Source organism: Callospermophilus lateralis, chromosome 16 (assembly GCF_048772815.1).
Source record: "Callospermophilus lateralis isolate mCalLat2 chromosome 16, mCalLat2.hap1, whole genome shotgun sequence".
Classification (NCBI taxonomy): Eukaryota; Metazoa; Chordata; class Mammalia; order Rodentia; family Sciuridae; genus Callospermophilus; species Callospermophilus lateralis.
The window spans coordinates 19,695,686-19,707,161 of NC_135320.1; positions in this window are offsets into that span (position 1 = coordinate 19,695,686).

Genomic DNA, 11,476 nt, shown 5'->3' on the forward strand with positions numbered 1-11,476 from the left:
CATAAAATAGAATTCTGTGAAACTGTCAAAAAGAATGAAGCTAGGACTGTACTTACTGGCCAGGAAATTTCTCCAGTGTGCAGTAAGGGGAAAAAAGAGAATTATATGATTAAAATTAGACTTATGATTACACTGTTGGAGCACGTGTTTCTGTTTGTGCATGCTCACATGTATAATACAGGTAGAAAGGCACAGAAGATTTGATCAGGAAGATTACACACCAGAGTGATCATAGTGGATACTTCTGGAGGGGAACTGACTCAAGTGAGGAGAGTGACAGGTGGCTTCCCACGTGTTATGATTTGTTTCTGTATTGTTTCATTTTTTTTTTTACAAATGTCATGTGTTGTTTCATGATACCAAAACCACATAAAAATTTTTGTAGTTGTAGATGGACAGCATGCCATTATTTTATTTATTTTTGTGGTGCTGAGGATCAAATCCAGTGCCTCACATGTGCTAGACAAGCACTCTGCCTCTGACCCCTAGCCTCAGTCCCCAAACCAAAACTTTTAAATATGCAAATTTTCTGTTTTAAAAAGACTCATTTTAGGAGCATATTATCTTTAGGGATGAATTTATAAAATAGTGGGGAAAGTCCAGTCATCAGATGCTCTATTCAAAATATATCACTTTTAGCAAACTGTATTATTTTGGTAGATTATAAAAATCTAGGAGAAGGACATCATTAGTATAAGGGGGGATTCATTTGTCCTATGACAAGAGGAAAAGAGCATTAGCTGGAATAGAATTAGCAAACAGACATGTCCAGCTCATGTGAAGGAGTAGAACAAATACTACATGTGAATAATTAATCCGAGATGGGAAGGAGCCAGGGCATATCTGTCCTGCTACCTTGCTGGGGAAAGTAATCATCTACCAGAGATGTGCAAACATTTCAGAAAGCTAAGACTCAAGGAAGACAATGACAAACTTGGCACATGGTTGAAATTCCCCATGTACTACATTTCTCAGAATGGCTGGGCACAGAGCCCAACATTCATTCCACCTCTCACCAGAAGGATAAAGGGACATGTTTCTATATGTCTGTTCTTGCTCTTCTACTCATTTCAAGATTGTTATCACCAGTAATCAACATTTTCCCCTGAATATTTGTAGCATGAAAGACATGGGGATAGATTTATGTAGATTTGACCTAGATTGTTGTGCCAAGTTTAAGTCATGTTGGAAGATAATTCGAATATAGCCAGTGTCTCATGGCCAAGATAAGTATTCTCCTCTTTTCATTTTACCTTTATTTTCTGGGATTTATTTTCCTTTTGGATTCTGTCTTTGACCAGTGGAAATACTCATAGTAAAGGGCATTAACTGCTTATATTAACTATAAAAATTCACTGATGGGGGCTGGAGATGTGACTCAAGTGGTAGCGCGCTCGCCTGGCATGCGTGCGGCCTGGGTTCGATCCTCAGCATCACATACAAACAAAGATGTTGTGTCCACTGAAAACTAAAAAATAATATTTAAAAAATTCTCTCTCTCTTTAAAAAAAAATCATTGATGAATATGTCACCAGGGTGAGGAGTCTGTCTGTCTGTCTCTCTTTTGCACTGTACTGGGGATTGAACCCAGGGACACTTTACCACTGAGCTGTATCCCCATCCCTTTTTAAAAATTTTAATTTGAGGTAGGGTCTTAAGTTGTTCAGACTGACCTCAAATTCATAATCTTCCTGCGTTAGTTTCTTGAGTTTCTGGGATTACAGGTGTGTGTCTCTAAATTTTACAGAAGTATAATTTACGTGCTATGAAACCCAATTTAAGTGTATACTCTGTGTTTTGGTAAATTTATGTGCTTCTGCAGTTGGGCATGAACACAATCCATTTTCTAAACATTTACATCCCACCAATCATTTCTGTTGGGAGCATTTTAAACTAAATATTTGGCTTAAATTCATTGAGGAGTGGAGGTAACAAAAGTGTTATAGATTCTGGCTCCAAACCCATGTGGTAACTTGTGCTCTTGTCCAAGGACTGTTTCCCTCATTTTTATTTTTTTTTTTTTGCTTAAATCTAAGATGATAACTTTTACCTCGTCTCTCCTTAGGACCCTAACCCATCCTCTTGGTCTTCCCAGTTCAGCCCTCTGACAGTGCAACCTTTGTGAGATTCTGTTTTCCAGTCATCCTCTTGGCTTTTACAGACGGCTGAGATTTGAATGTGTCTCCCCAAAGTTCAAGTATTGGATTAATTAATCCCTAAATTTATGTCTTGATTATATGTGGAGGTGGGCCTTTGGGAAGTTGTTATTGTTCAATGTCATGAGAGTGGGGTCCCATGACGGGAGTAGGGATTTAATAAGAGGAAGGGATACCAAGCACACACTTCTTTTGCTCTTGCCATATGATGACCTCTCCCATGTTACAATGCAGCAGGAAGGCCCTCACCAGCTACTAGCGCAATGTTCTTGGGCTTTCCAGTCTCCAAAACTGCAAGGAGAAAATCTTTTCTATATAATTTACCCAGTCTGTGTCATTCGTTATAGCAGCAGAAAATGGACAGAGACAGCCTTCATGATTTTGTCTCTTTTCCTCACATGAACACCTACAGGAGCCAGTATGTCCCCCTGTACCAGCTCTTGACAAACCCAGCACAAGATAGGTTTAACTATCAGGATTTTAGCTTCCATATTATTGAGGGTATGTGTCTTACTTCTTTTCCTAAAAGTTCAGTCAAATATATTAAAAGATTTTAAAAATCTATGATTTCTAAATCTAATACTGGAAGATATTCTCTGAACATCTAGTTATTCATAGAACTGAAAATGGAAGTCATCCTATTTTCCCTTATAAACACTTTCTTAAGAGACTATTCCAGGAGTCTCCTACAGTGTACATGGAAGGCAGCTATGCTATACCCCCAAAGTACAAGTTGGGTGCATAAGCTGACTTTCAAGAAGGTATGCAGACCTCCTCCTCCGGGGCAGTCAGAGAAATGCAAATCAAAACCACCCTAAGATACCATCTCACTCCAGTAAGATTGGCAGCCATTAGGAAGTCAAACAACAACAAGTGCTGGCGAGGATGTGGGGAAAAGGGTACACTTGTACATTGCTGGTGGGACTGCAAATTGGTGCGGCCAATTTGGAAAGCAGTATGGAGATTCCTGGGAAAGCTGGGAATGGAACCACCATTTGACCCAGCTATTGCCCTTCTCCGACTATTCCCTGAAGTCCTTAAAAGAGCGTACTATAGGGATACTGCCACATCGATGTTCATAGCAGCACAATTCACAATAGCTAGACTGTGGAACCAACTTAGATGCCCTTCAATAGATGAATGGATTAAAAAAATGTGGCATTTATACACAATGGAGTATTACTCTGCATTAAAAAATGACAAAATCATAGAATTTGCAGGGAAATGGATGACATTAGAGCAGATTATGCTAAGTGAAGCTAGCCAATCCCTAAAAAACAAATGCCAAATGTCTTCTTTGATATAAGGAGAGCAACTAAAAACAGAGCAGGGAGGAAGAGCATGAGAAAAAGATTAACATTAAACAGGGACGAGAGGTGGGAGGGAAAGGGAGAAAGAAGGGAAATTGCATGGAAATGGAAGGTGACCCTCATTGTTATACAAAATTACATATAAGAGGATGAGAGGGGAAAGGGGAAAAAAATCAAGGGAGAGAAATGAATTACAGTAGAAGGGGTAGAGATAGAAGATGGGAGGGGAGGGGAGGGGGGATAGTAGAGGATAGGAAAGATAGCAGAATACAACAGTCACTAGTATGGCAATATGTAAAAACGTGGATGTGTAACCGATGTGATTCTGCAGTCTATATACGGTGTAAAAATGGGAGTTCATAACCCACTTGAACCAAATGTATGAAATATGATATGTCAAGAGCTTTGTAATGTTTTAAACAACCAATAAAAAAAAAGAAAAAAAAGAAGGTATGCAGAATGGGACAATTTTAAGGGAATTCATTTACAGGTCGCATGTACTCTGCTAAAATGGGTCTGCCTGAGAATGGCCTGTAGTCTGTTCTCAGTCACCTGATTCTCCTGTCTTCCCTCTCTTCATAATGAATCTTGTCCTATTGCACACATCATGGGGATACTTCTCACCCTTTCTGAATCCTACTCATGTTGAGCACTAGGATAGGAAAACCTACTGGGTGATAATTGGCAAATTCAAGAATAGACAGATCCTGAGGAATTTGTGGTGTATTCCTGCAATGGAATACCATACAGTGACGAAAAGGAATGAATTATCCCTACGTACACTTTGGATAATTCTCACAACCAGCATTGAGCCAAAGAATGAGACACAAAAGCACATATTGTGTGATTCATGTTATAAAGGTTTGAATTCAATGATACTATTTTAAGTAATAAAAATCAGAGTGGTGGTTACCTTTGGGGAGTCATGACAGAGAGGATACGAGAAGGTTTCTAAGGTCTGCCCATGATCTCCATCTAGTCCTGGGTATACAATCTTCACTATGTAAAACTTCACCCAACTGTATACACTTGTGTGGATTTTTTCTGATTATATGTTCTATTTTAATTAGTTCAAAAAGTTTACTTGAAAAGACTTCATGCTTCTTGTGACCAAAAGAAAACCATGGCAACTATTTTGTGCTAAGTATTTTTTTTTTGTTTTAGCTATTTTTTTTTATTGTAGATGGTAAAGGTGATATTCAGGTGAATATTGCACCACTGCAAATATTATTTAGCCTTATTCTGTGCACAAAGTACAGCTTCTTTAGGCCAATAGCCTTTTCTTTTCTTTTTTGCTAGGCTCCACTTTGTTAAGGATAAGGATTCCAGTTGGTCTGCAGCCCTTCTGGTTGAGGCAATCACCGCTAAGCAGGTATAATTGTGTGTGGGATTATTAGGTAACAAGTTTTCACTTGAGATATGATTCTTGCAGCATCTTTCATTTCTGGCAGGATGGAGGCAGGATTTAATAATGCCAGGTCCATGGGAGGATTTTCTTGTCCGATTGCAACTTGGCAAGGGACCCTGTATACCTTCTATGTGGGCCCTTTGGGGCTCATCCTATGGGGGCCAACTGTTGGCTTCCAGGGACACACTCCTGTGCAATAGGCAGAGGCACAGTGTCTTGTGTTGCAGGTGTCATCCTGCACCCTATGTGCAGAAATCTTCAGTGTCAAGACAAGCAATCTCTTGCTTTTAACCCTAAGTGATTCTTTAGAAGTTTAACAGTAGACTCATGTTCTTGTGACAAATTGATTCATGGAGAACTTCCACATTATCAAATTTATAATTTCAGTGTTTGCACTTGTCACACCTTGGTCTTTGGTCTTATGTTTAAAATTTGAAAAATGACAGTAGTAATAGCTTCTGGAGAAGCACTTCTTTAGATTTGCCACACAGGAAGGTCCATCCTCCCCAGAATGATCAAGCACACCCATCCCCTGTCAGGGCCACTAGATGGTATACCTGACTTCTCTCCTGCCGTGTGAGGTCTTCCTTTGTCCCTACCCATGTGCCACTCCCAGGTGAGTTTGGAACCCAGCCAGGCTTCTTCCTAAAGCCTGCCTTCTCTTGATCAGTGGGATCCCAGGATGCATGTTGTGTTAGACAACTTTCCATCCCTGCAACAAAATATTTGAGCTACTCAGGGAAGGAAAGATTTTTTTTTTTTTTTTGGCTTCTGATTTCAGAGGTTTTCATGGTCATTAGGCTCTTTTGTTTGGGGGCTGCTGGCAAGGCAGGACATCATGGTGGGCAGCACATGGCAGAACAGTTTCTCAACTCATGGCAGCCAGGAAATGGGGAGGAGCAGCTGCAATCCCAGTCCTTCAAGGGCAGCGTCCTCCACGACACATCTTCCTTCCACTAGGCCCTTTCTATGAAGGGCTTTGCCACCTCTTAATAATGCCACAGCTTGGTGATTAAGCCTTTATTATATAGGTCTTTGGAAGGTCATTTATGATCCAAACCATAAGAGATGGGGAAGAAGAGGAGGAGAGAGCCAGGGCATAACAATTACATTGAACTCTGGCTCAGCAGAAACCCAGGAGGAAACTGAACTGCTGGCTTGTGGTCAGAGGCTGACAGGCAACACCATCATGTCAGAAACACACCACCATCATTTGTCTGCTAATATATTTAATCTGTCACAGGTAGGTAGGTTAGGGGATGTCAGTGTCTAGTGTGGGAGCTGCAGATAAGTGAAATTCGCAAGTAGAAAACATTGGTAAGTGATGTAGTACAATTTTTTTGATGTTAGACATGGGAGATTTTAGAAATCAGTTAAATCCAGACGTTTCCTAACTGTGGTTTTGTAAAATTAACTTGGGAGCTGTGGAACCCTCGCACCAACTTGACTTGATCAGTTCCATTGTTTTGCATGTTTTCTGTAGTGGAGAATAAATAGCAAGCATTATGAGATCAGAGTCTGGTATCCACCCGAGATGAAGAGAGGTCGAGTAGCCTTGTGTTTGAGATCAAGTTTTACCCCTTATTGTCAGTATGATGTTTGGTAAGCTGTTAACTTGATCTCTTTGAGCTTCATTTTTTTCTCATCTGTGAAGTGGGCATAACAACACATACTTGTTCTGGTTTTTGTGAAATAAGTCATGATACAAAAAAATCTTCAGAGCCAACACTTATTGAGTCCTTATAATGTGCCAGGCACTTTTCTAAGTTCCTTTCATATATTAATTTAAGAGTTTTAATACAGATGAGGAACCTGAAACACAAAGACAGTAACTTGTTCAGAATTATGGTTAGTAAATTCTGGCATTAGTATTGCATTTCAAGCAGGAACACAATCTTCACCACAATGCTGTCCCTCCTCTTGTTGTGAGTAATAAAACATTGAGAGCTGCAGTTTATTGAGGATTTACTGTTGTGTCAGGCATTGTGCTAAGACCTTTGCATGGATTATTGTAAAATAATTCCTATAGCAGTTGACTTGTGGCCTGTTAGTACTCCCACTTTACAGGTAAGAAAACTGGGGTTTAGTGAACTTGGTGAGGTTCACTTAGTTTGTAAGTTGGGAATTTGACTCCACCATGTGTTGATTTTTCTAGGAGATCCAGCATAGTGTGGGACACACAGGGGTGGGAGTGGCTTCAAGGGCATGTGAGGTTGCAAAGGATCCTCTACTTAAGGATCCCATGCTTTCTTTAAAGTTCTGAATTTACTGTCTTAAAATTCTCATAATTTTATTTATTTATTTATTTATTTATTTATTTATTTATTTATCTATCTATCTATCTATTTATTTTGCTGCACTAGAGATTGAACTCAGAACCTTACTCATGCTAGGCAAGCATCCATCACTGAGCTGTTTCCCTAGCCATCAAAGATGGGACAATGGAGTTTGCACATGAACACAAATGGTCTTCCAGGTGGCAGGGTACACATGGGGTTGTGGTCCAGGCAGAGTCCACATGTAAGTGGCTCAGGCTCTGGGCACAGTGGGTAGTCACACATAACCATCGACTCTGCCCACATGTGGATGTTTTGGGGGGGAGTTTAAAGTGCCACACAGCCCCAAGGAGGTAGCTAGACCTGGATCTGGTGCCAGATAGGTGTAGCCATGTTGTCAACAGCAGCCCAATCAGTGGGCAGTAGCAGTGACTGTTGCTGCAGGAGAGAGAATAGTTGCACATAGGTAGCACCAAGATCTAAGGTAAAGGGCTGGCTTGCCTATCATCTCTGGAGTCTGTTCCTGAGACAGCTAAACAAATATTAACTAGCTGAGCATCAGAACAGGAACTGCTAATGCTTAGGCAGTAAACTGTGTCAGCAAGTCACTATACAATGTAATTGTATGTATGGACATTTCAATAAAGCACATGGAAGAGTTATCAGAATTCTTCAAAGAGTTATAATTTCTGGCTTTGAGAATTGCTGTTGCATTGTTGCGAAGCAAATGTTCACAGGCTTAAAAAAAGAAATTAAATTCAAAGATTGTTGCATTGGAAGGAAAAAAATACTATATTCATTTGGAACGTCACATAAACCAATTATTAGTGTGGAAGACAATTTTAAAATTAAATTTTCCTTATAATTGAAGATACCGTGACAAAAATGCATAAGCGGGCATGTTAATTACATACAAATCATGAAGCCACTTTTGGTTCTCTGCACAACATCCACAAATTAGAGGAAAAGTCAGAGGAGGCATTAAAATGCCATTGTATGAATTCACATTTAAAAATAGTCTTATATGCAATTGATAAGTAGAAGAAGTTAAATCTTTTTAGAAAAAGTTGTTCCATGAGACACATCAACTCTAGATGTACTAAAATTTATGTTTTGAAATCATTGATCAGAAATACATCTTAAGGAAGAAGCTTTCTATTTAAGTGGTTTTCCGGTTCTTTGTTCTGCTTTTTGAGCAGAGGGCCCCACGGTTATTGTTTTGCACTGGGCTCTTTGCCTCTGTCCCACCTTTGCAGGGCCATTCTCGCTGACTCTCATATTGCTCTTTCACTGGGGTGCCCCTGAAGCTGCTGGGGACCCCAGAGCCCAAGGAACCCATCTCCTGTTTCTGACTCTGTGGTGCCTCCTGGAAGGATTTTTTCTTCCTATCGAGAGAAAACTGTATATAGTACTTTCCATTAATTGAATCACTCCAAACACATCCGTCTCCCCAGGGCACCAACTGCAACATTCATAAATAGATGGCAGTGATAATCCATATACATAAGACACAGCAGAAACACAGTAACCTCCCCATTTTATTGTTTGTCCTCCCCTTGAAAACCTCTCTTCTCTCTAGCTAGCTCATCACAATTTTCTTTCTCCAAGTCTTCTCAAAACCCTTCTGATGTTCTAAACAATTCAGGTCTAGCTCTAAGTTCACACACCTGAGTAAACCAAAGGTCAGAGTGAGATAAGGACCGCTGCGATGCTCAGTTCTGCTTCTTGGTTCTGGGAGGGCTCATTCCAAGGAATTTCTAAAATCCCTCCCCGGAAAAGCATGTTTCGTCCTAAGTGTCATTCTTCTAAGGAAAGCTATTTCCCATTTTCTTTGTTTTCTCCACTTTCATTGTTTTTCCTTCCAAATTCTGCAAAGTTAAAATTATCCTCAGACTCTCCTATTCTCGTTTTCTCTTACTGAATTTTGTCTGTGAGTCAAAAGTGTATTTGATCATTTCAAAAATATTTATGCTTTTCTCTTGGGTCCTCAATAGAGATTTATTGCAAGAATAATTCTGTTACTCTCAGAGATCTTCAGGACTAGAAAGGGCCCAGATGGTTTAGCCACTAACTTTCCTTAACTTTTTTTTAGAAGGGAAAAACCCTTTTAACACTCAGAGTAGTCATTTTAATCTTGATCAGCTGGTATTATTAGAAAGTTCCTTCTTATGTGAAGCCAATATCTGTCTTTTTCCTAGTATTAAAGAAAATAAAAGGCTTGTTTTTATGAATGAACTCAGGCAAAAGAAGGGGCTCTCATTTTTTTTTTCAATGCCACTGGGAGATTCTAGTTGTCCCAGTCATCACCAACTTCTATTTCATCAACTACTAAGATTTTTTTTTTTAATTTAAAAGACTAATTCATTATCAAATAGCATCTCCCATATTTGAATTTTTCACATTTTGAACTATTTTTATTGCTTTGGACTAGGAAGACTTTTGTAGGATAAGAGTAATTACCAATTATAATGTTGTTCTGTTGCAAAAATGCATCTTCATTTTCAAAGACTGACATGCCCCAGTGAAGCTGTACTTCTCCAAGCTAACATCCATCAAGTGTTCTAAGTGGAAAGTGTTCCTGAGGTGGGGCTGCACAGGAAAGTCTTGTTGTAACCAGCTACTTTTTTTAAGTTAATTTTTTATTTTAATTAGTTTTACATGACAGTAGGATACATTTGTGTACTTTGATATATCATACATAAATGAGGTATAATTTCTCATTTTTCTGATTGTTCATTAGTTGTAGAATCCCATTGGTCATGCATATATGTACATCAGGTAATAATGTCTGCTACTTTTTAAGAATTTGGTGGAAGGAAGTGACAAAAGTGGCCATATTTCAGATCCAGGCAATTCAGTGTTGTTGTTTTTGTTAGATAGATTTCATGACTGTATATGAATATTTGAGACCAATTACACAGATGGATACTAAGTACAGTTGGCCCTCCATATTCACAGGTTCACAGGCAACCAACCTTGGATAGAAAATATTCAGGAAAAAAATTCCAGAAAGGCACAAAAAGCCAAAAGTTCAGTTTATCGCACATGGAGTATTAAGCTGAATCCAAACAAATGCAGTGATGTGTTGGCCTTGTATTAGGTATTATATGTCATCTGGAGATGATTTAAAGCATATGAGAGATTGTATGTAGGTTATATGCAAATGCTCTGTTGTTTTATCTAAGGAACTTGGGTGTTCTCAGATTTTGTCATGGGGCAGTTTCCTGGAACCAGTGCTCCACTGATACCTAGAGAAACCATTCCAAAGTTTCAAAGATACTGAAATAGGGAGAAAAAACACAATGCCAGGCTTCAGATGTTCAATTCAATGTTCAGACTCAAGATAAGAGGAGGCACATAGGCAGGGAGAAGAAGCCACCACACCAGTGCATAGTGGCAGGTGTTCATACCCCTACACTGGGAGTAAGACTGGAGCAGTCCATGCAGCAGTCAACACAAAGGTCCAGGAACATTGTTTCTTCAAATGCTAGTTTTGGTACAGAGCAAATGTGGTGCCTGCTTTCATGCCTCACAGAGTCAACAATGCCATGGGCACAGCCTCCAAGTTCCCATTGCCCAGAACCCCCTAGACCAGGGAAACCCAGAGTACATTACTCCTCCCCACTGGGTATTTATTGTTCATTTATAACTCTTCAGCGATCCCTTATGCTCAAGCAGGGTTGCTTAGAAACATATTTGACATAGGATGCTTTACTGGGTTGCCAGGGCAACAGAACTAGAAAGTTAGGAGAGAATTCTCATGCAAAAAGGAATAAGATTTTGTTAGCTTTCCCCACACTATGTAAATACAAATAAAAGGCAACAGAGGATCAGACTGCTGTTTCTACAGAGTGTATACCTAATGGATGAGAGGTCAGATTTCCAAAAATATTAAACAGAAAACCAAAAGTTCCTGTGTGCCAAACAGCAATCAGAAAGTTCTTGTACTTCATTCAGTGATTGCATTATTCACCCCTCTATTTCTAGCACCATAGATAGTAGATACCCAATATATATATGTGTTGAGCGAAGGGATCCTGGTGACTTGGAAGGCTGAGGCAGAAGGATAGCAAGTTTGAGGCTAGTCTCAGCATCTTAGTTAGACTCTAAGCAACCTAGCAAGACCCTGTCTCAAAATAAAAATGGCAGAAGATGCAGCTCAATGATTAAGCACCCCTGGGTTCAGTCCCTAGTGTTTCTCTGCCCCACCGCAGAAAAACTTTTATTTAGGATAGACAATCAAATGTAAAGCAGATCCAACCTTAGAAGCAGTAGGATATATTATTCACTGAGTGACGTGAAAGCTGATAGGTTGTGAACCAGTTT